Genomic DNA, 26,386 nt, shown 5'->3' with positions numbered 1-26,386 from the left:
CAAGAAGCGAGTCTTTGATGAAATGATCCATCCGGACTCGGAGAATATTTTGAGTTTCCAGTGTGTTGGGCCCCTTTTTCCTTTCAGCTGCTCCACCATCTGAGAAGCAGATTTTCTTTTGTCTTCTCCTTTGTGTGGCGGAGCGTGAATTTAAACACAGACTTGCGAGCGCCTTTTATCGACACTCCCCTCTAGTTGGAAGCCAACAGCTCTCCCCCCGAGCTATAGACAAAGAGAATGAGAGAGGGTCTTCCCGTGGTCTGTGAATGATATAAAGCTAACAAGAGCCAAGCCTTCACTTTCAGACTTGTCTTCTAGGACGTTTCTTGCCAAGATGGCCGAGAGATGGGTCAGATTCACAGCTGCTTGGAGGGTTTTGGCATCCTTGGACAACCTTTAGGTTATGTTTGTGTGGATTTGGCAGTGGTCACTTGGGTGTGATTCCTCATTCGAGAGTCAGTCTAGACCAGCAATTCTCAACCTTTTTTGGTTACTGTACCCCAAATCACATTGTTCTCTGTTTGGAGAAGCCACAAAGTACCCTCTCATGTGAATTTTACCAGCAGGCCTATGATCTTAAGAGTCTTCCCAAATACACCCTGTGGATTTCCCAAGTATCCTTACCCCAGGTTGGGAACCACTGAGACTATAGCAGGTGTCAGATTGGACATCCAACAGACAAATACCTGAGTGACATACTGTACATGCTGAATTATGGAATATGGAGAATACAGAACGAGGTCTGGATGCAGGGCTCACATATTTTAACATCATTATAACCCCAATGCTGTAATTCTCAGGGGGCAAAATTGTGTTGTTTTTATTTTCACTGGCAAATGTGTCTGTCTGTCTGTCTGTCTGTCTGTCTGTCTGTCTGTCTGTCTGTCTGTCTGTCTGTCTGTCTGTCTGTCTGTCTGTCTGTCTGTCTGTCTGTCTGTCTAACCTCGACTGTTCAGGGCGTCCTGGAATTCAGAATAACACAAAAAAACTATAAAATTAAATTAGTTACGACTATTGATTGACAAAGAGTCCACTGACTTTGGAAACCACTGGTTTGTAGCAGATGCTGTCCTAAATAAAGCAATCTCTATATTTTCTCATCCTTTCTTACTTTGTCTGGTCTTTCTGGATGTGTACAAGTTGCATGTGGTGTGACACAAAGAAGTACTGCCTCCTACTCATCCAAGTCACGCAGTAACATTTTGCAGAGGTGCCAAAACCACTTTCCAAGTTTTTGTGTACTGGTTTCGTTTATGACAATGTTTCTCTCTCCTCTCCTCACTGGTCTAATTGCTGATGTTTCCCATGCTGTGTGTTTACTCTCGCTGTCCTTGGTGTGGCTGGGAAAGGGCTGGGGAGAGGGGGATGAGGGAGAAAAAGGATGGAAGGAAGAATATATGTGGTGGACAAGTAAAGGCAGAGAGTGACAGAGAGGGAGACAGGGAAAGAGGGAGGAATAGAATGAGGGAGGGAAGAGAGACCTCCACTGTACACATGTTTGACAGAACTAATGGGAGAAAGCCGTCAGTGTGAGCCTGTTTGTGCATCGCTAACGGCGCTCAAGTAAACATCCTCTCAACGCAGCCTGTCAGGACGGGCCGTTGTGAGAGAACATGGAGCAGACAGGCATCTTGTGATTGTTTGCTTCTAGCTCCTGTCTTGTGCACAGCCCATTACTGCATTGCACTTCTTTTATGTCTGCTCATGGACGGTGTGTGTGTTTTTGTTTGCATGTACAGTATGTTTGTGTGTGTGCGTTTGTGTGTGTGTGTGTGTGTGTGTGTGTGTGTGTGTGTGTGTGTGTGTGTGTGTGTGTGTGTGTGTGTGTGTGTGTGTGTGTGTGTGTGTGTGTGTCTTAGTGTATTTTATTTTATGCCCGGTTCCTCCGCACACTCCACTCACAAGCTTGCATCATCTTCAAGACCCTGTTGCTGGCTTACGGAGCAGCAAGGTGAACTGCCTGTCTCTATCTTCAGGCTATGGTCAAACCTTAAACCTCAACCCAAGCACTCCATTATGCCACCTCTGGTCTCTAGGCCCTCCCACCCACACGTGAGCCCAGTCAAAGCTCCTCTCTGTCCTGGCACCACCATGGTGGAACAAGATTCCCCTAAAAATAAATCCTTTGGGGCAATCCACCCCCCCCCTGACAACATATAAAGACTTATCTTTTACTACCTGCACTGATTTTAATAATAAAATACTTTGTTGATGGAAAATGTACTTCAAATCTAACTTTATTTGTCACATGCGTCGATTACAACAAGTATAGACCTTACCGTGAAATGCTTACGTGCAAGCCCTCAACCAACAGTGCAGTTCCAGAAGAGTTAAGAAAATATTTACCAAATAAACTAACATAAAAAATTATAAAAAGTAACACAATAAATTAACAATAACGAGGCTATATACAGGGGGTACCGGTACCGAGTCAATGTGCTGAGGTACAGGTTAGTTTGTACATGTGGGTAGGGGTGAAGTGACTATGTACAGATAATAAACAGGGAGTAGCAGTAGTGTACAAAACAAAAGGAGGGAGGTAAATGTAAATACTCGGATAGCCATTTGATTCATTGTTCAGCAGTCTTATGGCTTTTGGGGTAGAAGCTGTTAAGGAGCCTTTTGGTCCTAAACTTGGCGCTCCGGTACCGCTTGCCGTGCAGTAGCAGAGAAAATAGTCTATGACTTGGGTGACTGGAGTCTCCACCTATTATATAGGTCCTGGATTTTTTTAAATGTTTTTATTTCACCTTTATTAAACCAGGTAGGCCAGTTGAGAACATGTTCTCATTTACAACTACGACCTGTTCAAGATAAAGCAAAGCAGTGCGACAAAAACAACAGCACAGAGTTACACATGGGATAAACAAACGTACAGTCAATGACACAGTAGAAAAGTTGGTATACTCTGTGTGCAAATGAAGTAAGGAGGAAAGGCAATAAAAAGGCCATAGTGGCAAAGTAATTACAATTTAGCAATTAACACTGGAGTGATAGATGTGCAGATGAGGTTGTGCAAGTAGAAATACTGGTGTGCAAAAGAGCAGAAGATCCAAAACAAATATGGGATGAGGTAGGTAGTTTGTTGGATGGGCTATTTACAGATGGGCTGTGTACAGCTGCAGCGATCTGTAAGCTGCTCTGACAGCTGATGCTTGAAGTTAGTCAAGGGAGATACGTCTCCAACTTCTGCGATTTTTGTAATTTTTGCCAATTTTTCTGGATGGTACTGATGTACTGGGCCGTACGCACTACCCTTTGTAGCGCCTTACGGTCAGATGCCGTGCAGTTGCCATACCCGGCAGTGATGCAACCAATCAGGATGCTCTCAATGGTGCAGCTGTAGAACATTTTGAGGATCTGGGGACCCATGCCTCAAGCACTGCCTTAGACCGCAGCGCCACTCAGGAGCCCGTTTGATGGTTCTTCTGAGGGCATAGCAGGATTTATAAGCGTCTGGATTAGTGAGAGCTTTGTATGCATCTCTGTAAGGAGTAAAGGTGGTCTAGAGTTTCCTTTCCTCTGGTTGCACATGTGAAATGCTAGTAGAAATTAGGTAAAAATATTTAAGTTTGCCTACATTAAAGTCCACGGCCACTAGGAGCGCCGCTTCTGGATGAGCATTTTCTTGCTTGCTTATGGCCTTATAGAAGTGGTTGAGTGCGGTCTTAGTGCCAGCATCGGTCTGTGGTGGTAAATAGATGGCTACGAATAATATAGATGAGAACTCTCTTGGTTGATAGTATGGTCTACAGCTTATCATAAGGTACTCTACCTCGAGACTTCTTTAATATTAGACATCGGGCACCAGCTGTTATTGACAAATAGACACACATTCCCACACCTCGTCTTACCAGACGTAGCTTCTCTGTTCTGCCGGTGCATGGAAAATCCCGCCAGCTCTATATTATCCGTGTCGTTGTTCAGCCATGTCTTGGTGAAACAAAAGATATTACAGTTTTTAATGTCCCGTTAGTTGGACGATCTTGATCGTATGTCATCTATTTTATTTTCCAATGATTGCACTTTGGCCAATAGAACGGATGGCATTGGGAGTTTACTCGCTCGCCTACAAATTCGATGGAAGTCATCCGAACCTCCGCCACCTTTTTCTCTGTATTTTCTTCACGCAAATGACGGGGATTTGGTCCTGTTCCCGGGATAGCAGCATATCCTTCACGTCGGACTCATTAATGAAAAAAAATAATTCCTTTTCAAGGTGAGTAAACGCTATTCTGATGTCCAGAAGTTATTTTTCGGTGATAACATTATGTACAAAATAAGTAAAAAGAAATAAGTTACAAACAACGCAAAAAAACTAACAAAATAACACAGTTGCTTAGGAGCAAGTAACATGTCAGCACCATTATTGCTAAGATTGTGATATGTTGTTGTCTCACCTAGCTAGCTTAAGATGAATGCTCTGGATAAGAGTGTCTGCTAAATGACTAAAATGTAAATGTAAAACTGTCCATAATGGATGTGGCTCTATGTAACTCAAACTCAAAGTAAACTGTAAAAGTAAACTGCCTGTTACTAAGGCCCAGAAGCTAGGATATGCATTTAGATTTGCATATATTTGGATACATTTGGATAGAAAACACTCTAAAGCTTCCAAAATGTTTAAAATAATGTCTGTGAGTATAACAGAACTGATATGGCAGGTGAAAACCTGAGGAAAATCCATCCAGGGAAGTGTGATTTTTTTGAAGTGGGTATTTTCAATTGAATGCCTATAGAGTATCTAATGGGTTAGGACCCAGATTGCAGTTCCTATGGCTTCCACTAGATGTCAACCGTCTTTAGACATTGTTTCAGGCTCGCTATCTGAAAAATGAAGAAGAATGAGATATTTCTGTCAGTGGACTGTAGAACCATGCAGTGCTGGTTTGCGCATGGTTCTACAGTGCTGTTTTTTTTATTTCTATTGAATATGCTATTGTCCGGTTGAAATATTGACGATTATTTAGACAATTGACAACCTGCGGATTAATTATAAACATCGTTTGACATGTTTCGACGAACTTTACCGGTACTATTAGGATGTATTCATCTGCATGTTTTGACTGCATGGGATATAAAGAGGGACTTTATCAAACAAAAACATTTATTGTGTAGCTGGGACTCTTGTGACTGCAACCACATGAAGATCTTCAAAGGTAAGTGATTAATTTTACTGCAATTTCGGACTTACGTGACTCCTCTACTTGATTGTAAAATGTTTGTATGCTTTTGTAAGCGGGGCGCTGTCCTCAGATAATCACATGGTATTCTTTTTCCCATAATGCCTTTTTGAAATCTGACAAAGCGGCTGAATTAATAAGAAGTTCATCTTTAAGCCGATGTATAACACTTGTATTTTTTATGAATGCTTATTATGGCTATTTCTGTATTTGAGGTGGGACTACCGGAACTCCTGCGCCAGAAAGGTTAATTGAAATCCAGGTGACTACCTCATGAAGCTGGTTGAGAGAATGCCAAGAGTGTGCAAAGATGTCATCAAGGCAAAGGGTGGCTATTTGAAGCATCTCAAATACAAAATATATTTAGATTTTTTAACACTTTTTTGGTTAAAACATGACCGATGTGTGTTATTACATTGTTTGGATGTCTTCAGTATTATTCTACAATGTAGAAAACAGTAAAAATAAATAAAACCCCTTGTATTTACTATTTGAATTTTTTACCTTTATTTAACTTTGCAAGTCAGTTAAGAACAAATTCTTATTTTATGAGTAGGAGTTCTAAAACTTTTGACAGGGAGTGTAGCTCTCTGTCGTGTGAAGCCATTGCCAACATTTGACAAACTATAAAATCACTCGGCCCCTGCTGTATCATCTGTTACTGTATGTATCGTCAATACAGGGCTGTTCAAGCTCCTAGCTGAACTTGTCATTGTGTCTTTGCCTCTCTGATTAATATTCCTTGAGAAACGAGCTGGTGAGATATCAACTCATATTTTACAGGAGCTTACAGCCATAATGCGCCATGTTCATCACACCTCCATCACTCCCCTGCAACTGCACTTTAAAATGATATGGCGCGAAATTGTGTGGCACACCTTCCCCATTCCCTGTGTGCTGTTGGGGAAGTGTGCCTCCACATCCCACAGATTCTATGGTGCATTATTCCTGCGTGTATTATGAGTATTCTGGGGATTTCCCATGGCTTCGAATTACAGATTTGAGTTCCTTCCACTCAGGAAGAGACAATGATCCAAAGCTGGGGCACTAAGGGATGGCAGAGTCTGGGGTGGAGAGAATGATAACAACATTGTTGACGAGGACAAGGGAATCCTCGATTGCATGGTGTAAATGAGGAGGAAGGGAGTCGATCTGGGTTCATATAGTGTGTTTTCTTTCAAGTACTGGGAGTATTTTAATTTAGCCTGCCCGGAATGCCAAATGGGTGAGGTTTGAACTTTGAAATTTTGGTGATCATATATGAAAGACAACAAAAACCATCTGAACCCAGGTCTGGTGTGTAGTAGCAATAATGAGGGTATTTTGTTTGTACTACTTAATGCCATGTAGACTTCGGCTCCATTTAAAATGTTAGCAACAAACTGCAAAGTACAGTTGTTAAACCAAAGTACAATTGCGTTGCCAAATACATTTTTTAAGTTGAGTTCACCTGAATTGACAGAGCAAGAGTATACACAGTAATGGATACAGTTAGAAAAACACGGTAGCCTAAAGTGAGAGAGTACAGTACTCAACAAATCATCCTATAGCACTCATATAGCCCTCTCTCCTTGCTCAGGTATCCACCTACCATACATGTTTTATTGAAGCCAGAGCGGAGCTCCTTTGTGTGGTCAGTCACAGGTGCAGGGGAAATGGCTGCCTCTCACTGGGCCGTAACGAGTGTCAGGAGAAATGAAGGGGCTGGCGGAGACTGGCAACCCGAGCTGTCGAGTCGGCCAGGAAAAGTAACTTTTCTCTCCTGCTTTCAGATGAAGAACGGACAGGGGAGAGAAAGAGAGAGAGGAGGTCACAGTTGGCAGGCCTTGCCTCTCTCACCCAATCCCTCACACTCCCAGAAGAGGAGAATGACAGGTCCCTTTGTGCACACAACTCTCTGTGTTATGTCCCTCAGGAAACTTTGGTCAATGTTTTTTTTTCTCTCTTTGGAAGAAGTGTGTTTGAAGCAACGGATTGTGGAGCAGTGTCACGATCGTCTGAAGAAGTGGACCAAAGTGCAGCGTGATTGGCGTACATTTTCCTTTATTTAATGTAAATGTTGCCAACAAAACAAGAAACAAAGACATACACCATTACAAGGCCTATAGTGCCACTAACACAGATATCTTCCCACAATAACAAAAGGGAAAAAGGCTGCCTAAGTATGATTCGATAGACAGCTGTCTCTGATTGAGAGCCATACCCGGCCAAAACATAGAAACACAAAACATAGAAATCAGAACATAGAATGCCCACCCAAATCACACCCTGACCAAACCAAATCGAGAAATAAAAAGGCTCTCTAAGTTCTCTAAGTGGATATAACTACATGTACATTCCCCACAAAGCAGTGCCAGGATCCTTATGCTGCGTCGGAATCAATGAGTTGTCAGACGATGACTCGATAGAAGTTGACACCTGATGTATGCGAGACAGTGAAAGGCTTCATATAGAGTTTGACTGGTCTGTATACTTATGGGTCTTTATACAAAAGACAATAGTGTTTGTGAACATTCGATCTTCATAACAAAGACAAATACATTTAATTCGGGGAGAAAACAATGTAATACAGTATTTCCCGAACTCGTATCAATCACTTCTTCACATTTATTTATTTTACTAGGCTGTTAGTTCAGAACACATTCTTATTTTCAATGACAGCCTAGGAACAATGGGTTAACTGCCTTGTTCAGGGGCAGAAAGACAGATTTTTACCTTGTCAGCTCGGGGATTGGATTCGATCTTGTAACCTTTCTGTTACTAGTCCAATGCTGTAGCCACGAGGCTACCTGCCGCCCCTTCCACATGGAGGTGGACTACACTCCTTGATATCATTCCTGTATATAAATAAATGTGTGTCCTGTCCTCATTAACTGATCTACAATACCAGTTAAAAGTTTGGACAGACCTACTCATTCAAGGATTTTTCATTATTTTTACTATTTTGTAGAATAATAGTGAAGACATCAAAACCGTGACATAACACATATGGAATCATGTAGTAACCAAAAAAGTGTTAAACAAATCAAAATATATTTGAGACTTGAGACATACAGTGGGGAGAACAAGTATTTGATACACTGACGATTTTGCAGGTTTTCCTACATACAAAGCATGTAGAGGTCTGTCATTTTTATCATAGGTACACTTCAACTGTGAGAGACGGAATCTAAAACAAAAATCCAGAAAATCACAATTTATGATTTTTAAGTAATTAATTAGCATTTTATTGCATGATGTAAGTATTTGATTTATCAGAAAAGCAGAACTTAATATTTGGTACAGAAACCTTTGCTTGCAATTGCATAGATCATACATTTCCTGTAGTTCTTGACCAGTTTTGCACACACTGCAGCAGGGATTTTGAGTGGCCCAGGCTCTGGCTGGGCCACTCAAGGACATTCAGAGATTTATCCTGAAGGCACTCCTGCATTGTCTTGGCTGTGTGCCTAGGGTAATGGTCCTGTTAGAAGGTGAACCTTGCCCCTAGTCTGAGGTCCTGAGCACTCTGGAGCAGGTTTTCATCAAGGATCTTTCTGTACTTAGCGCTCTGTTCATCTTTCCCTCTCCCTGTCCCTGCCACTGAAAAACATTCTCACAGCATGAAGCTGCCACCATCATGCTTCATCGTAGGGATGGTTCCAGGGTTTCTTCAGACGTGATACTTGGCATTCAGGCCAAAGAATTCAATCTTCATTTCAACAGACCAGAGAATCTTGTTTCTCATGGTCTTTAGGCCTTTAGTTGTCTTTTGGCAAACTCCAAGCAGGTTGTCATATGTCTTTTACTGAGGTGAGGCTTCTGTCTGGCCACTCTACCATAAAAGCCTGATTGATGGACGTCCTTCTGGAGGGTTCCCCCATCTCCACAGAGGAACTCTGGAGCTCTGTCTGAGTGACCATTGGGTTATTGGTCCCCTCCCTGACCAAGGCCCTTTATAGGGACACAAGGCGAGACCCAAAACAGTACCAGACGGCAGTCTCGAGGTCAGGCCATGCAGGGGTTCAGAAACCAGATCCGAGTCCAAACAGTACAAGGGGATTTTCAGGCTTGAGGGCAGAACAGGCAGTATGGTCAGGCAGGCAGTTCGGAGTAAAGACAGGCAGGGATCGAAACCAGGAGGACTAGAACCAAAGAGACTGGGAAAAAATAGGAGCAAGGAAAATCAAATCAAATGTATTTATTAAGCCCTTCTTACATCAGCTATATCTCAAAGTGCTGTACAGAAACCCAGCCTAAAATCCCAAACAACAAGCAATGCAGGTGTAGAAGCATGGGAAAATGCTGGTTGACTTGGCAAACAAGACGAACTGGCATACAGAGACAGGAAACACAGGGGTATATACACACCGGGGATAATAAGCGACACCTGGAGGGGGTGGAGACAATCACAAGGACAGGTGAAATAGATCAGAGCGTGACACCCTTCTGTTAGGCATGAGCAGCACAGGGGAACCCAAGACCAGACTCAGACCAGAAAACAGGGATGAATGAACCAAGATATTTATTGTAACAGGGAGAGGTGAAGTGCAGATCCAGGGAAGTTTGGATGAGTTGTAGGAAACCAGATGTGGAGGCTGAGGTTGGAGTGAGCTGGGTTGGGACAGGGTAAACAGGTCCATAGGGGAATCCAAGGGAGTGATGTTGAGTTGAATCCAGAACAGGGTAGCAGGGTGGTGAGATGTGGAACAGGACACAGGGCCCAGGGTCAGAGCGGCAAAACTGTAGTGAGAGGAGAAACAGCATCAGGCAAGGATGCAGGCACAGCAGGATACAGGATCTTAAATAATAACAAATAGATAGAAGCATGACTGACTGAATGGAAATTACGATCTGGCTGAGTGGAAATGGCAGGACTGAGTATTTGTAGAGGTCTTGTTTATGGAATGGGTTGCAGCTGGTGGGGAACTGCTCTGTCTCCAGCACACCTGTCTCCAGCCACACAATCACAGAGAGAGGGAGAGAGAGAGAACTATGGGAATGAATGCAGGTCAAGGAGACACCGGATGTCCAATAGGTGGTGTGGCAGGAGAAGATGTGACACCTTCTCTCCCAATTGCTCAGTTTGGCAGGGTGGCCAGCTCTAGGAATAGTCTTAGTGTTTCCAAACGTGTTCCATTTAAGAATGATGGAGGCCACTGTGTTCTTGGGGACCTTCAATGGTGAAGACATTTTTGCTACCCTTCCCCAGATCTGTGCCTCAACACAACCATGTCTCAAAGCTCTATCCTTATGTACATATTCCTTATCCCTTTACACTTGTGTGTATAAGGTAGTAGTTGTAGAATTGTTAGGTTAGATTACTCGTTGGTTATTACTGCATTGTCGGAACTAGAAGCACAAGCATTTCACTACCCTCGCATTAACATCTGCTAACCATGTGTATGTGACAAATAACATTTGATTTGATTTTAAGGACAATTCCTTCGACCTCATGGCTTGGTTTTCCTCTGACATGCGCTGTCAACTGTGGGTCCTTACATAGACAGGTGTGTGCCGTTCCGAATCATGTCCAATCAATTGAATTTACCACAGTTCGATTCTAGTCAAGTTGAAGAAACATCTCAAGGAGGATCAATGGAAACAGGATGCACCTGAGCTCAATTTCAAAGTTTATAGCAAAGGGTCTGAATACTAAGGTATTTCTGTTAAAAATAAATGTAAAAATAAAAATAAAAATAAATTTCCAAAAATTTCGGTTTGTCATTATGGGGTTTGTGTAGATTGATGTGGAAAAAAATTGAATAAGGCTGAAACATAACAAAATGTGGAAAAAGTCATCGGGTCTAAATATTTTCTAAATGCACTGTAAACAAGTGTAAACTAACAGTGATATACTTACTTATGGGCCCATCCCAACAAGGCAGAGATATGTTTTTTTTAAATAGTAAAATGACAACACAAGGAATAATCACAATGAGTAACAATAACTTGGCTATATAAACAGGGTACCAGTACCGAGTCGATGTGGAGGGGTACAAGGTCATTGAGGTAGATACAGTATGTACATGTATAGGTAGGAATAAAGTGACTAGGCAACAGGATAGATAATAAACAGTAGCAGCTGCATACAGTATGTGATGAGTCAAAAGAGTGAAAAGGGGGTCAATGCCAGATAGTTATATAGTTAATTAACAACATAAAATGGATGTCCGCTCCCCCTAGTTAAATTAGCATGTTAAAGACATCCTCATAACAGTCTGTCTGTTTAATAAAGAGGCTGCGAATTTTCCCAGCTTTTTGTTAAAAATCGCACAATATTTCAACGTCCTGCTAGTCATGCCAGAAATATAGTATATGCATATGATTAGTATGTATGGATAGAAAACACTCTGAAGTTTATAAAACTGGTTAAGTCATGTCTGTGACTATAACAGAACGTGTGTAGGAGGCAAAATCCCAATGAAAACTGTTCACCAAAAACACTAAAAAAATATCCCAGTCTCTGTATTGTCTATGGCAAGGGAAAATAGATAGCGTCCGATTTACAGTTCCTACAACTTCCGCACGATGTCGCCATTGTTGGGAATTGTGTTGAAGTTAATCCTTGGTCAAATGAGAAATAGGCACTTCCTGTCGTCGAGTACACCGGAGGAAGTTATGAAAGGGAGAATATGGACCATGATTTCAAGACTTGCTGCTAATGAATACAGATCACCCCGTGATCAATTTGATCGATTATTAACGTTTACTAATAACTAAAGTTGGATTACAAAAATAGTTTGAAGTGTTTTGTCAAAGTTTATAGGCAACTTTTTTAATTTTAAAAAATGACGAGTTTTTTCCTGGATCTGACGGTGTTCATAAATTGACATTTTGGGTATACATGGACCGATTTAATCGAAAAAAAAAAAACAATTGTGATGTTTATGGGACATATAGGAGTGCCAACAAAGAAGCTCGTCAAAGGTAATGAATGTTTTATATTTTATTTCTGCGTTTTGTGTAGCGCCGGCTACGCTAATTATTTTGTTTACGTCCCCTTTGGGTATTTCGGGGGTTGCATGCTATCAGATAATAGCTTCTCATGCTTTCGCCGAAAAGCATTTAAAAAATCTGACATGTTGGCTTGATTCACAAAGAGTGTAGCTTTAATTGAGTACCCTGCATGTGTGTTTTAATGAAAGTTTGAGTTGTATCGAGTACTATTAGTTGGCGCTCTGAAATTTCCGCTGATTTTGATCCCTGTACAGGGACCGCAGCCATAACAGGTTTAAGCTAGAGATATAATTTTTTTTGCATTGATGTGTCTCAATTCCACCACGTGTCACGACTTCCGTCGAAGTTGGCTCTCCTGCCCGTTCAGGCGGTGCTCGGCGGTCGTCGTCACCGTCCTATTAGCCACTACCGATCCCTTTTTCGTGTATCTGTTGGTTTTGTCTAATTGGTTTCACCTGTGTGTTGTTTAGTTAATTAGTGTCTGTATTTAATGTAGGTTGTCCCGCCCTTGTTTTGTGCGGGATTGTTTATTTTGCCATTCATTTTTGTCTGTCGGTGTTTTGTGTTTCTTATTCTTCGGTTAGTCTGTTATCCTGTGTTGGATAATTTTACCCTGTGTGTATTTGGGTTGACCGTGTTTATTTTGTTCACCGGAGAATAAAACTTTATATCGCATTCTGCTCTCTGCGCCTGATTCCACCCACCTTGATTAGACGTGACAACATGCATTTATGTAACACTTCCGCATATGTGGTGAAAGGTGACAGATGAGAGCAGTGTTTGTCAGACAGAGTCATCCCGAAAATCGGTCTTTTCACAAAACAGTCTAAAGCTTCAGAATGGTTTTGCTTGGCCTCCCGAGTGGCACAGTGGTCTAAGGCACTGCATCACAGTGCTAAGCTGTGCCGCTAGAGATTCTGGTTTGAGACCAAGCTTTGTCGCAGCCGGCTGAGACCGTGGGGAGGGACATTATTTTGCACAGTGCCGTCCATGTTAGGGAAGATTTTGGCCGGCAGAGATGTTACTGTCCCATCCGCGCTAGCAACTCCTGAGGTGGGCCAGGCGCAATGCACGTTGACACGGTCACCAGGTGTACCGTGTTTCTTCCGACACATAGGTGCGGCTGGTTAAGCGGCATTGTGTCAACAAGCAGTGCGGTTTGGCTGGGTTGTGTTTTGGAGGACGCACGGTTCTTGACCTTCGCCTAGCATAGCATTATGCCATGATAAACTTACACAAATGCTTGTCTAGCGTTGGCTGTAACGCATATTTTGAAAATCTTAGATGACAGTGTTGTTAACAAAAGGCTAAGCTTGTGTTTGAATATATTTATTTCATTTAATTTGCGATTTTCATGAATAGGAAAAGTTTCTAGGGGTATTTATGTCCGTTGCGTTATGCGAATGTCTTTGAGGCTATGATTACGCTCCCGGATATGGGTTTGCTCGTCGCAAGAAGTTAAACCTCTCAGATATAGGATTGACACCTCAGAACAAACTTCCTTTCGATTTTTTGGGGGGGAACTATCTGTTGTGAATCTGTTGTTCAGTGCACCTGCATGGGCTAATTTAATCAAAATATGGTTTAATATTGTTTTTTATACTTCAAGGAGGACTACCCCCCAGCTTAGACAGGGCTTAGACTCTTATGGGTTATCCAATAGCTACATGGACTAACTATTTCGAAGTCTTATGGATTGGGGGTAGAAGCTGTTCAGGGTGGTTCCAGACTTAGTGCATTGGTACTGCTTGCTGTGCGGTAGGAGATTGAACATTCTCTGACTTGGGTGGCTGGAGTCTTTGACAATTTGTAGGGCCTTCTTCTGACACCACCTGGTATAGAGGTCCTGGATGGCAGGGAGTTCGGCCGCTATGATTTACTGGGACATACGCAATACCCTTTGTAGCGCCTTGCAGTCAAATGCCAAGCAGTTGCCATACCAAGTGGTGATACAGTCAGTCAAGATGCTGTCAATGGTGTTGTAAAACTGTTTGAGGATCTGATGGCTCATGCGGAATCTTTTCAACCTCCCGAGGAGCAAGAGGCGCTGTTGTCCCTTCTTCACGACTGTATTGATGTGTGTGGACCATGTTAGTGATGTTGACACCGAGGAACTTCAAGCTCTCAAACCCAATTCACTACAGCCCCGTCGATGTGGATGGGGGAATGTTTGGCCCTCTGTTTCCTGTAGTTCACAATCATCTCTTTTGTCTTGCTGACATTGAGGGAGAAGTTGTTGTCTTAGCACCACACTGCCAGGTCACTGACCCCCTCCCTATAGGCTGTCTCATCATCGTCTGTGATCAGGCCAACCACCGTTACGTCGTCATTAAACTTCATGATGGTGTTGGAATTGTGCACGGTGAACAGATGAACAGGGAGTACAGATGAACAGGGAGTACAGGATGAGTCTAAGCGTGCACCCCTGAGGGAACCCCGTGTTTGTGGTCAGCGTGGCAGATGTGACGTCCCTACACTCACCCCCTGCAGTGTGGCCCATCAGGAAGTCCAGGATCCAGTTGCAGAGGGAGGTGTTCTTGTAAGGCACTATGGTGTTGAACGCTGAGCTATAGTCAATGGACAGCATTCTTACATATGTGTTCTTCTTGTCCAGGTGTGAAAGGGCAGTGTGGAGTGCATTAGACATTGCATCATCTGTGGATCGGTTGGGGCAGTATGAAAATTAGGGTGTCCAAGGTGTCTGGTAAGATGGTGTTGTTGTCAGCTATGACCAGCCTTTCAAAGCATTTCATGGCTACAGCTGTGAGTGCTACGGGGCGATATTCATTTAGATTGGTTACCTTGACATTCTTTGGCACAGAGACTATGGTGGTCTGCTTGAAACATTTAGGTATTGCGCTGAGTACACTTCCTTGTAATCCATGTGGCCCCACGGCCTTGTGAATATGAACATCTTTAATAAAGGTTTACTCACATCGGCTAAGGAGAGCAAGATCACAGTCGTCCAGAACAGCTGGTGCTCTCATGCATGGTTCAGTGTTGCCTGCCTCGAAGTGAGCATAGAAGGAATTAAGCCCATCTGGTAGGCTCGCGTCACTGGGTAACTTGCGGCTGGGTTTCCCTTTGTAATTCATAATTGTTTGCAAGCGCCGGCGAAGTAGGATTCGATCTTAATCCTGTATTGACATTTTGACTTTTTAATGGCTAGTTGGAGATCATAGTTGGATTTCTTGTAAGCATCCTGATCAGTGCCCTGCTCCTTGAATGCAGCAGCTCTAATGGCACAGATAAAAATATGAGACTATATAACTCTATGGTGTCAATTGTTCCAATTGTGACCGTTTTGGTTTGGAAAATTTGATATTTTTTGGGGCTTTAAAGAATCCCCACAGCTAACATTTGGCTGGCTATCTTTCATTTTGACAGATGCACATCCAGAAAATACAGTATATATTTTAATCCCAAAACCGTACTTTACATATTTCTTGATATATTAGACGTTCGGTAGTGACACTTCTGAAAAATACCTGAAGATTTACCAACTTGCTCCCTCATTTTCTCCAAAATGTTTGCAGTCAGACTATTCACCATGTGGCCATAACGAAAAGGGGTGCAATCCCATCACCTGGTGATAGTTGTAGGTTTGAGGATTAAGGCACATTCATTAAACAGTTTGTTAATGTGCATGTTTCAGTAGTGACATCAATAGACTAATTAGATCAGTACCTTTCAATGGCTTAACAGAACAACTCAAGATGATCTATTGAAATAAAAATCATTAATTGCTTTATGTTCCAACATGAAGTTCAGGAGTCGTGGTTTGGGACAGCCACCGCTCAATAGAAATAGGTGTATAAACAATGAATTTGTACTACAATAATTGAACAATATGATTGTTATTGCCATGGATTGAATTTAAACATGTCGTGATGTAAATAAATGTTGAAAGTATTGTTTTGGGGGTAAGATTGCAAATTGCACCACTTCTGTAGAATCACCCATTTACTGATTTCTTGGTTTAATTGCTTGTCATTAATTTCAAACCAATTTTAATTAAATTATGCCATGCAGTTTGATTTTATGACGATATACAGCTCAGTAATTACACTTTGGCTGCCAAAGTAATTACCCGTTAACTACGGTCTGTGGCATAAGGGTAACTTAACGTTAAGTGCTGCTCAATAATATTTTACACGCATATATGTTGGGTAGGGAAATGTGAAAATCTCGCAGTGCTTTGAAGGAAGTCCCATATAGCAGCATATATTGGGGAACATTATGGGAAGGTGCCTTCATTGCAGAAGGGTGTTTGTACGGCTTTGTGTGTGTGTGTGTGTGTGTGTGTGTGTGTGTGTGTGTGTGTGTGTGTGCGCGTGTGCGCGCGTGTGTGTGTGTGTGTGTGTGTGTGTGTGTGTGTTGTGGTAGTTGAGGGCAGCCAGACAGACATATAGATGGTTCTCTGTCACACTTTTGACGCCTTGAATACTTGGCATACAACATCATTTCCATATTTTTAAAAGTTGTTTCTGTATTTATATAGTTCTATAACAATCATATATACAGCTAGATATACTGTATACAGCTTTACAGTCAAGATCAGTTGTTTTGACAGCACACCCAATTTTCTATAAAATCATACTTCAAATGCTTGCTACACTTCATGGCCACATAAACTTGAAAAGTACCGGTTCATATTAATTTATTGTAACCTAGAACAAAATCATACTGAAAGAACATTGGCACTCAATCAACAGGAGGTATTGTGTTTCAACTGCTTTTAGAGACGTTACGGTAAACTTCTGTTCAGCTAAGTGCTGTCCTCCACAGGAGGCCTTTAAACAGCCCCAGACAGCATTAAGAGACATGGCATTATGAGAGGCACGGCTTTCTGTAACCTCCAAATGTACACAGCTCCAAGGGGATGCTGGTCGAGATACACAACTCAGACCAGGCAGGGCACATTCTAGGTGATCACAGGACAGTTTGCCATCGAAATAAAACGTTTTGTAGACTTTATACACAGTCCGTTTGGAAAGTATTCAGACCCTTTGACTTTTTCCAGCCTTATTCTACGATTTTTATTTATTTTAAATCCACACAACACCCCATAATGACATAGCAAAAACATTTTTTTTTAGAAGTGTTTGCACATTTCTTAAGAATAAAACACTGAAATATCACATTTACATAAGTATTCAGACCCTTTTCTCAGTACTTTGTTGAAGCACCTTTGGCAGCGATTACAGCCTCGAGTCATTTTGGGTATGACGCTACAAGCTGGTCGCACCTGTATTTGGGGAGTTTCTCCCATTCTTCTCTGCAGATCCTCTCAAACTCTGTCAGGTTGGAGCATCGCTGAACAGCTATTTTCAGGATTGGGTTCAAGTCCGGGCTCTTGCTGGGCCACTCAAGGACATTCACATGGGGCGGCAGGGTAGCCTAGTGGTTAGAGCGTTGGACTAGTAACCGGAAGGTTGCGAGATCAAACCCCCGAGCTGACAAGGTACAAATCTGTCGTTCTGCCCCTGAACAGGCAGTTAACCCACTGTTCCCAGGCCGTCATTGAAAATAAGAATTTGTTCTTAAACTGACTTGCCTGGTTAAATAAAGGTAAAATAAAAAAAAATAAAAAAAATCAGAGTAGCGGCAGGGTAGCCTAGTGGTTAGAGCGTTGGACTAGTAACCAGAAGGTTCAAACCCCCAAGCTGACAAGGTACAAATATGTCGTTCTGCCCCTGAACAGGCAGTTAACCCACTGTTCCTAGGCCGTCATTGAAAATAAGAAATTTGTTCTTAACTGACTTGCCTAAAAAACAAAAAAAAAGTCAGATATTTATCCTGAAACCACTCCTGTGTTGTCTTGACTGCGTGCTTAGGGTCGTTGTCCTATTGGAAGGTGAACCTTCTCCCCAGTCTAAGGTGCAGAGCAGGTTTCTTATCAAGGATCTCTGTTCATCCTTCCCTCGATCCTGACTAGTCTCCCGGGCCATGCCGCTGATAAACATCCCCACAATATGATGCTGCCACCGCCATGCTTCAACGTAGGGATTGTGCCAGGTTTCATCCAGACGTGACGCTTGACATTGAGGCCAAAGAGTTGTCAATCTTTGTTTCATCAGACTAGAGAATCTTGTTTGTCATGGTCTGAGTGTCCTTTAGTTGCCATTTAGCAAACTCCAAGCATGCTGTCCTGTACCTTTTCCTGAGGAGTGGCTTCCGAAAGGCCTGTTTGGTGGAGTGAAGGTTCTCCCATCTCCACGAAAGAACTCTGGAGATCTGTCAGAGTGGGGACCTTCAATGCCGCAGAAAATGTTTGGTACACTTCCCCTGACCTGTGCTTCGACACACTCCTGTCTCTGAGCTCTAAGGTCAATTCCTTCGACCTCATGGCTTGGTTTTTGTTCTGATATGCGCTGTCATCTGTGGACCTTAGACAGGAGTGTACTTTTCCAAATCATGTCCAATAAATTTAGTTTATCACAGCTGGACTCCAGTGAAGTTGTAGAAACATCTCAGGAATGACCAGCGGAAACAGGATGCACCTGAGCTCAATTTTGAGTCAGGGGTCGGAATACTTATTTGAATACGGTATTTAAGTTTTTTTATTTTGGTACATTTACAAAACAAATCTGAAAACCTTTTTTTTCTTTGTCGTTATGGGGTATTGTGTGGGTTGATGAGGAAAATGTTTAATTTAATACATTTTAGAGTGAGGCTGTAATGTAACAAAATGTGGAAAAGGGGAAGGGGTCTGAATACTTTTTTAATGCACTGTTCAGTTTCAATAAGGCATAGTTTGAAAATAAAAACATTTGTAATGTATTTATTTAAAAAATGTGTTCTGTTTTCATATGGATGAAAATTTAGAAAAGATTGAATTTCAAGTATAGTGCTAAGTGAAGGTCTACACACCCTTTGCACATTCTTCACAGTTTGCTGCCTTAAAATGTTATCTAGAAATTGATTCAATAAACTTTTCCCCAACCGATGTGCACAACCTTCTCCACATTTGTATTTTCAAGATTTGTGGTGGCAGCATCACGTTATGGGTATGCTTGTCACCAGCAGGGACTGGGGAGTCTGTCAGGAGCGAAATAACTTGAAAGGAGCAAAGTCCATGTAAAACGTTAGCGGAAACACTGAGTTTTTTTTATGCCAAAGACACCAGAATGGTAAAAGGCATTGAGTGTTCCTGAGTTGCAGTCTCAGTGCTGACTTACATTTGGTAAAAAATCTGAAACAATATTTGAAAATTGCTGTCCATCAATGAATCCCAACCAAATTTACTGAGCTTGAGCATTTTTGACAAACACGGATTTTCACGGCTGACTAGTCAGACTAAACTACTACTGATACTTTCAATACCCACACCTCAGTTACCTTTGAATGCCATGTATTTTGTCCTTTGATGTCTTAAAGATTCATGATAATTAATGTATTTTTTCTCTGCCCTCTCCACATTTATACAGAGAATGACTAGACACATTCCCCTTTGTGTAGAAGTCCTTGTCCGTGTTCCTTAATGCTTCATTTGAAAATTAACTGGCTACTATCTGGGATCCAATTACTAAACTTAAAGACTGCTGCTAACTCACGTACACAATAATAATTCAATCACTATTTTTCCTCTTGCAGACTTTTCCTAAATACAGGGATGTTCTTGAGGGAAACCTGTTTCAGTCTTCCAGAGATTTGAGACTGGGGCATAGTTTCACCTTCCAGCAGGACAATGACCTTAAGCATCCTGCTAAAGTAACACTCGAGTAGTTTAAGCGGAAACATTTAAATGTCTTGTAGTGGCCTTCTCAAAGCCCAGACCTCAATCCAATTGAGAGTCTGTGGTATGACTTAGACTGCTGTACACCAGCGTAACCAATCCGACTTGAAGGAGCTGGAGCAGTTTTCCCTTGAAGAATGGGCAAAAATCGATGGAAAACTGAAACAATTTTCCCTCAAGAATTTCCCTGTATTTAGCGCCATCCATCATTCCTTCAATTTTGACCAATTTCACAGTCCCTGCCAATGAAAAACATCCCCATGGTGTTCTCGGGGTGATGAGAGGTGTTGGGTTTGTGCCAGACATAGCGTTTTCCTTGATGGCCAAAAAGCTACATTCTTGTTTCATCTGACCATATGTTTGGGGAGTCTGCTGCATGCCTTTTGGCAAACACCAAACGTGTTTGCTTATTTTTTCTTTAAGCAATGGCTTTTTTTCTGGCTACATCCGTAAAGCCCAGCTCTGTGGAGTGTACGGCTTAATGTGGTCCTATGGACAGATACTCCAATCTCTGCTGTGGAGCTTTGATCTCTTTGTTGCCTCTCTGATTAACTTCTTCGATATAGGGGGCGCTCTTTTAATTTTTGGATAAAAAAGTTCCCGTTTTAAACAAGATATTTTGTCACGAAAAGATGCTCGACTATGCATATAATTGATAGCCTTCGAAAGAAAACACTCTGACGTTTCCAAAACTGCAAAGATAATGTCTGTGAGTGCCCCAGAACTAATGCTACAGGCGAAACCAAGATGAAATTTCATACAGGAAATGCCCCAGATTTTGAATGCACTGTGTTCCAATGTCTCCTTATATGGCTGTGAATGTGCCAGGAATGAGCCTACACTTTCTGTCGTTTCCCCAAGGTGTCTGCAGCATTGTGAAGTATTTGTAGGCATATCATTCGAAGATTGACCATAAGAGACTACATTTACCAGGTGTCCGCTTGGTGTCCTCCGTCGAAATTATTGTGCAATCTCCAGCTGCGTCCACTTTTCCATTAGGTTCAGAGAACGGCAACTGCCACGAATGATTTATCATTGAATAGATATGTGAAAAACACCTTGAGGATTGATTCTAAACAACGTTTGCCATGTTTCTGTCGATATTATGGAGTTAATTAGGAAAAAAGTTTGGCGTTGTAATGACTGTTTTTTTTTCTTAGCCAAACGTGATGAACAAAAAGGAGCGATTTCTCCTACACAAATAATATTTTTGGAAAATCTGAACATTTACTATCTAACTGAGAGTCTCCTCATTGAAAACATCCAAAGTTCTTCAAAGGTAAATGATTTTATTTGAATGCTTTTCTTGTTTTTGTGAAAATGTTGCCTGCTGAATGCTAGGCTTAATGCTATGCTAGCTATCAATACTCTTACACAAATGCTTGCGTAGCTATGGTTGAAAAGCATATTTTGAAAATCTGAGATGACAGTGTTGTTAACAAAAGGTTAAGCTTGTGAGCCAATATATTTATTTCATTTCATTTGCGATTTTCATTAATAGTTAACGTTGCGTTATGCTAATGAGCTTGAGGCTATGATTACGCTCCCGGATACGGGATTGCTCGACGCTAGAGGTTAATGCCTTCCTTGCCTGGGCCGTGAGATTTGGTGGGCAGGCCTCACTTGGCAGGTTTGTTGTGGTGCCATATTCTTTCATTTTTTAAAATAATAGATTTAATGGTGCTTAGTGGGATGTTCAAAATTTTGGATATTTTTTTCATAACCAAACTCTGATTTGTACTTCTCCACAACTTTGTGACTTACCTGTTTGCAGAGCTCCTTGGTCTTCATGGTGCCCCTTACTTAGTTTTGTTTCAGACTCTAGGACCTTTCAGAAAAGGTGTATATATACTGAGATCATGTGACACTTTTTATTTAACCATTATTTAACCAGGCAAGTCAGTTAAGAACATTGACATGAAATCCAAATAAAAATCCATTCACATTACAGGTTGTACCACAACAAAATAGGAAAAACACCAAGGGGGATGAATAATTTTGCAAGGCACTGTAGAGACATACCCCAAGAGACTTTCAGCTGTAATTGCTGCAAAAGGTGGCACTACAAAGTATTGCCTTTCGAAGGCTGAAAAGCACATTCAAGTTTCCGTTTTTTTTGTTGTTATTTCTTGTTTGTTTCACAAGAAAAAATATTTTGCATCTTCAAAGTGGAAGGCATGTTGTGTAAATCAAATGATACAAATGCCCGAAAAAAATATATTTTAATTCCAGGTTGTAAGACAACAAAATAGGAAAAATGCAAAGGGGGGTGAAGACTTTCGCAAGCAACAATATGTGTAACTGAAAGATGCACACACAAACACATTTGAATGTTTTTAAATGTATGTAAATTGTAGTCTTTTTGTTACGTGTTGGACTCCATTAAGATTAGCTGTCGGCATTGGCGTCGGCTAATAGGGATCCTAATAAATCAAATCAAAATCACAGAACCAATGAGACATAGTACATTTCAAATTGATTTCTCATTGAGCACACAGGGAAAGCCTTGGAAATGTGCTCAATATTTTCCTCTTTTGGCACATTTTGGACAAGGTTGTGTGTGTGTGTCCGCATGCATATATGCACGTGTGTGTCCATGCTTGTACCTGTGTGTGTGTGTTTGTGTGAGAACGAGAGAGGAAGGAAAAGGGTTGGTTTTCTGGAGAAAGTTGCAGTGGTCAGAATCTGGAAAGCATCACTCTTCACCAATACCATTGACGAGGTGTCTGCAAACTTCCAGATCTGACTTAATTAAATGAATGGGCACAGAATAGTAGAACTCTAATGAGCTTAAAGGAAAGAAAAATAATGTTATGACATACTATTTGTGTCGTGTTTTTTTCCCACTCACCATTCTATAATATGAATAGCTTTACATTACACTAAGACTACAGTGGTAAGAATGTTGTTTTTTCTAACCTACAGCATAATGACTGGCTGTCTCAATTTTGACGGAAAATGCTGTCAACTTCTCCCCATTTTTATGGAATAGCCCCAAAACATCACTGCTCTAGAGGAGATCTGCATGGAGGAATGGGCCAAAATACCAGCAACAGTGTGTGACAACCTAGTGAAGACTTACAGAAAACGTTTGAACTCTGTCATTGCCAACAAAGGGTATTTAACAAAGTACTGAGATAAACTTCTGTTATTGACCAAATACTTATTTTCCACCATCATTTGCAAATAAATTAATAAAAAATCCTACAATGTGATTTTCTGGATTTTTTTTTCTCATTTTGTCTGTCATAGTTGAAGTGTACCTATGATGAAAATTACAGTCCTCTCATCTTTTTAAGTGGGAGAACTTGCAGAATTGGTGGCTGACTAAATACTTTTTTGCCCCACTGTACATGCACCTATGACAGTGCACACATAAATACTTTATTTACGCACACCAACACACAAATAAATCCATTATACGGTCAAGGCTGTCACCAAAAGTCTACCAAAACTATTTCAGGCGTAATTAGTTCAGACATAAACATGCAGATATCATACTGATATGTGGTTTGGGGTGTTAAATTATGCACACGTTTTACTTAATTAAGCTGCAATTGAAAATGAGACGGGTGGTTTAGCAGGAATAATGACAGAGGAAATAGCTTAAATGATTTTAAAATATGGATTAAGATCACAGAGTAAATTGTCAAATTGTTAATCATAATTCATAAAAAATTGTTCAACACAACGTGATTACTTCAACATCAAACTACCATGAAATGGTTTATCTTGATGAAGCAATAATTTCAAAGTAGCTTACGTGTAGGGAACATCTGTTATACATTGAAAATAAATACTGACTATATATAGAGTTGAAGTCGGAAGTTTACATACACCTTAGCCAAATACATTTAAACTCAGTTTCAATTTCTGACGTTTAATGCTAGTAAAAATTCCCTGTCTTGGGTCAGTTAGGATCACCACATTATTTTAAGAATGTGAAATGTCAGAATATTAGAAGAGAGCATGTTTTATTTCAGATTTACATTTTTTCATCACATTCCTAGTGGGTCACAAGTTTACATACACTCAAATAGTTTTTGGTAGCATTGCCATTAAATTGTTTAACTTGGATCAAACATTTCAGGTAGCCTTCCACCAGCTTCCCACAATAAAACGTGTGAATTTTGGCACATTCCTCCTGACAGAACTGGAGTAACTGAATCAGGATTGTAAGGCCTCCTTGCTCGCACACACTTTTTCAGTTCTTCCCACACATTTTTTTATAGGACTGAGGTCAAGGCTTTGTGATACCTTGACTATGTTATCCTTAAGCCATTTTGCCACAACTTTGGAAGTATGCTTGGTGTCATTGCGACCAAGCTTTAACTTCCTGACTTATGTCTTGAAGATGTTGCTTCAATATATCCACATAATTTTCCCGCCTCATGATGCCATCTATTTTGTGAAGTGCACCAGTCCCTCCTGCAGCAAGGCACCCCCACAACATGATGCTGCCACCCCCATAACATGATGCTGCCACCCCCGTGCTTCACGGTTGGGATGGTGTTCTTCGGCTTGCAAGCATACCCCTTTTTCCTCCAAACATTGCGATGGCCATTATGGCCAAACAGTTCTAGTTTTGTTTCATCAGACCAGAGGACATTTCTCCAAAAAGTACGATATTTGTCCCTATGTGCAGTTGCAAACCGTAGTCTGGCTTTTTTATGGTGGTTTTGGAACAGTGGCTTCTTCCTTGCTGAACAGCCTTTCAGGTTATGTCAATATAGGACTCATTTTACTGTGGATATAGTTTTGTACCTGTTTTCTCCAGCATCTTCACAAGGTGCTGTTGTTCTGGGATTGATTTGTACTTTTTGCACCAAAGTACGTTCATCTCTAGGAGACAGAATGCGTCTCCTTCCTGAGCGGTATGACAACAGCGTGGAGTAATGGTGTTTATACTTGCGTACTATTGCTTGTACAGATGAAAGTGGTACCTTCAGGCGTTTGGAAATTGCTCCCAAGGATGAACCAGACTTGTGGAGGTCTACAATTTTTTTTCTGAGGTCTTGGCTGATTTCTTTTGATTTTCCCATGATGTCAAGCAAAGAGGCATTGCATTTGAAGGTAGACCTTGAAATACATCCACAGGTACACCTCCAATTGACTCAAATTATGTCAATTAGCCTTTCAGATGCTTCTAATGCCATGACATAATTTTCTGGAATTTTCCAAGCTGTTTACAGGCACAGTCAACTTAGTGTATGCAATTTCTGACCCACTGCTTTTGTGATACAGTGAATTATCAGTGAAATATTCTTTCTAAATCAAATCAAATTTTATTTGTCACATACACATGGTTAGCAGATGTTAATGTGAGTGTAGCAAAATGCTTGTGTTTCCAGTTCCGACAATGCAGTAATAACCAACAAGTAATCTAACTAACAATTCCAAAACTAATTTCTTATACACAGTGTAAGGGAATAAAGAATATGTACATAAAGATATGAATGAGTGATGGTGCAGAGCAGCATAGGCAAGATACAGTAGATGGTATTGAGTACAGTATATACATATGAGATGAGTATGTAAACAAAGTGGCATAGTTAAAGTGGCTAGTGATACATGTATTACATAAGGATGCAGTAGATGATAGAGTACAGTATATACGTATACATATGAGATGAATAATGTAGGGTATGTAAACATTATATTAGGTAGCATTGTTTAAAGTGGCTAGTGATATATTTTACATCATTTCCCATCAATTCCCATTATTAAAGTGGCTGGAGTTGAGTCAGTGTGTTGGCAGCAGCCACTCAATGTTAGTGGTTGCTGTTTAACAGTCTGATGGCCTTGAGATAGAAGCTGTTTTTCAGTCTCTCGGTCCCAGCTTTGATGCACCTGTACTGACCTCGCCTTCTGGATGATAGCGGGGTGAACAGGCAGTGGCTCGGGTGGGTGTTGTCCTTGATGATCTTTATCGCCTTCCTGTAACATCGGGTGGTGTAGGTGTCCTGGAGGGCAGGTAGTTTGCTACGTTGTGATACGTTGTGCAGACCTCACTACCCTCTGGAGAGCCTTACGGTTGTGGGCGGAGCAGTTGCCGTACCAGGCGGTGATACAGCCCGCCAGGATGCTCTCAATTGTGCATCTGTAGAAGTTTGTGAGTGCTTTTGGTGACAAGCCAAATTTCTTCAGCCTCCTGAGGTTGAAGAGGCGCTGCTGCGCCTTCTTCACGATGCTGTCTGTGTGAGTGGACCAATTCAGTTTGTCTGTGATGTGTATGCCGAGGAACTTAAAGCTTACTACCCTCTCCACTACTGTTCCATTGATGTGGATAGGGGGGTGTTCCCTCTGCTGTTTCCTGAAGTCCACAATCATCTCCTTAGTTTTGTTGACGTTGAGTGTGAGGTTATTGTCCTGACACCACACTCCGAGGGCCCTCACCTCCTCCCTGTAGGCCTTCTCATCGTTGTTGGTAATCAAGCCTACCACTGGTGTGTCGTCCGCAAACTTGATGATTGAGTTGGAGGCGTGCGTTGCCGTGCAGTCGTGGGTGAACAGGGAGTACAGGAGA

This window comes from Oncorhynchus masou, chromosome 16, assembly GCF_036934945.1.
Source record: "Oncorhynchus masou masou isolate Uvic2021 chromosome 16, UVic_Omas_1.1, whole genome shotgun sequence".
Lineage (NCBI taxonomy): Eukaryota > Metazoa > Chordata > Actinopteri > Salmoniformes > Salmonidae > Oncorhynchus > Oncorhynchus masou.
This window is presented reverse-complemented; position numbering follows the sequence as displayed.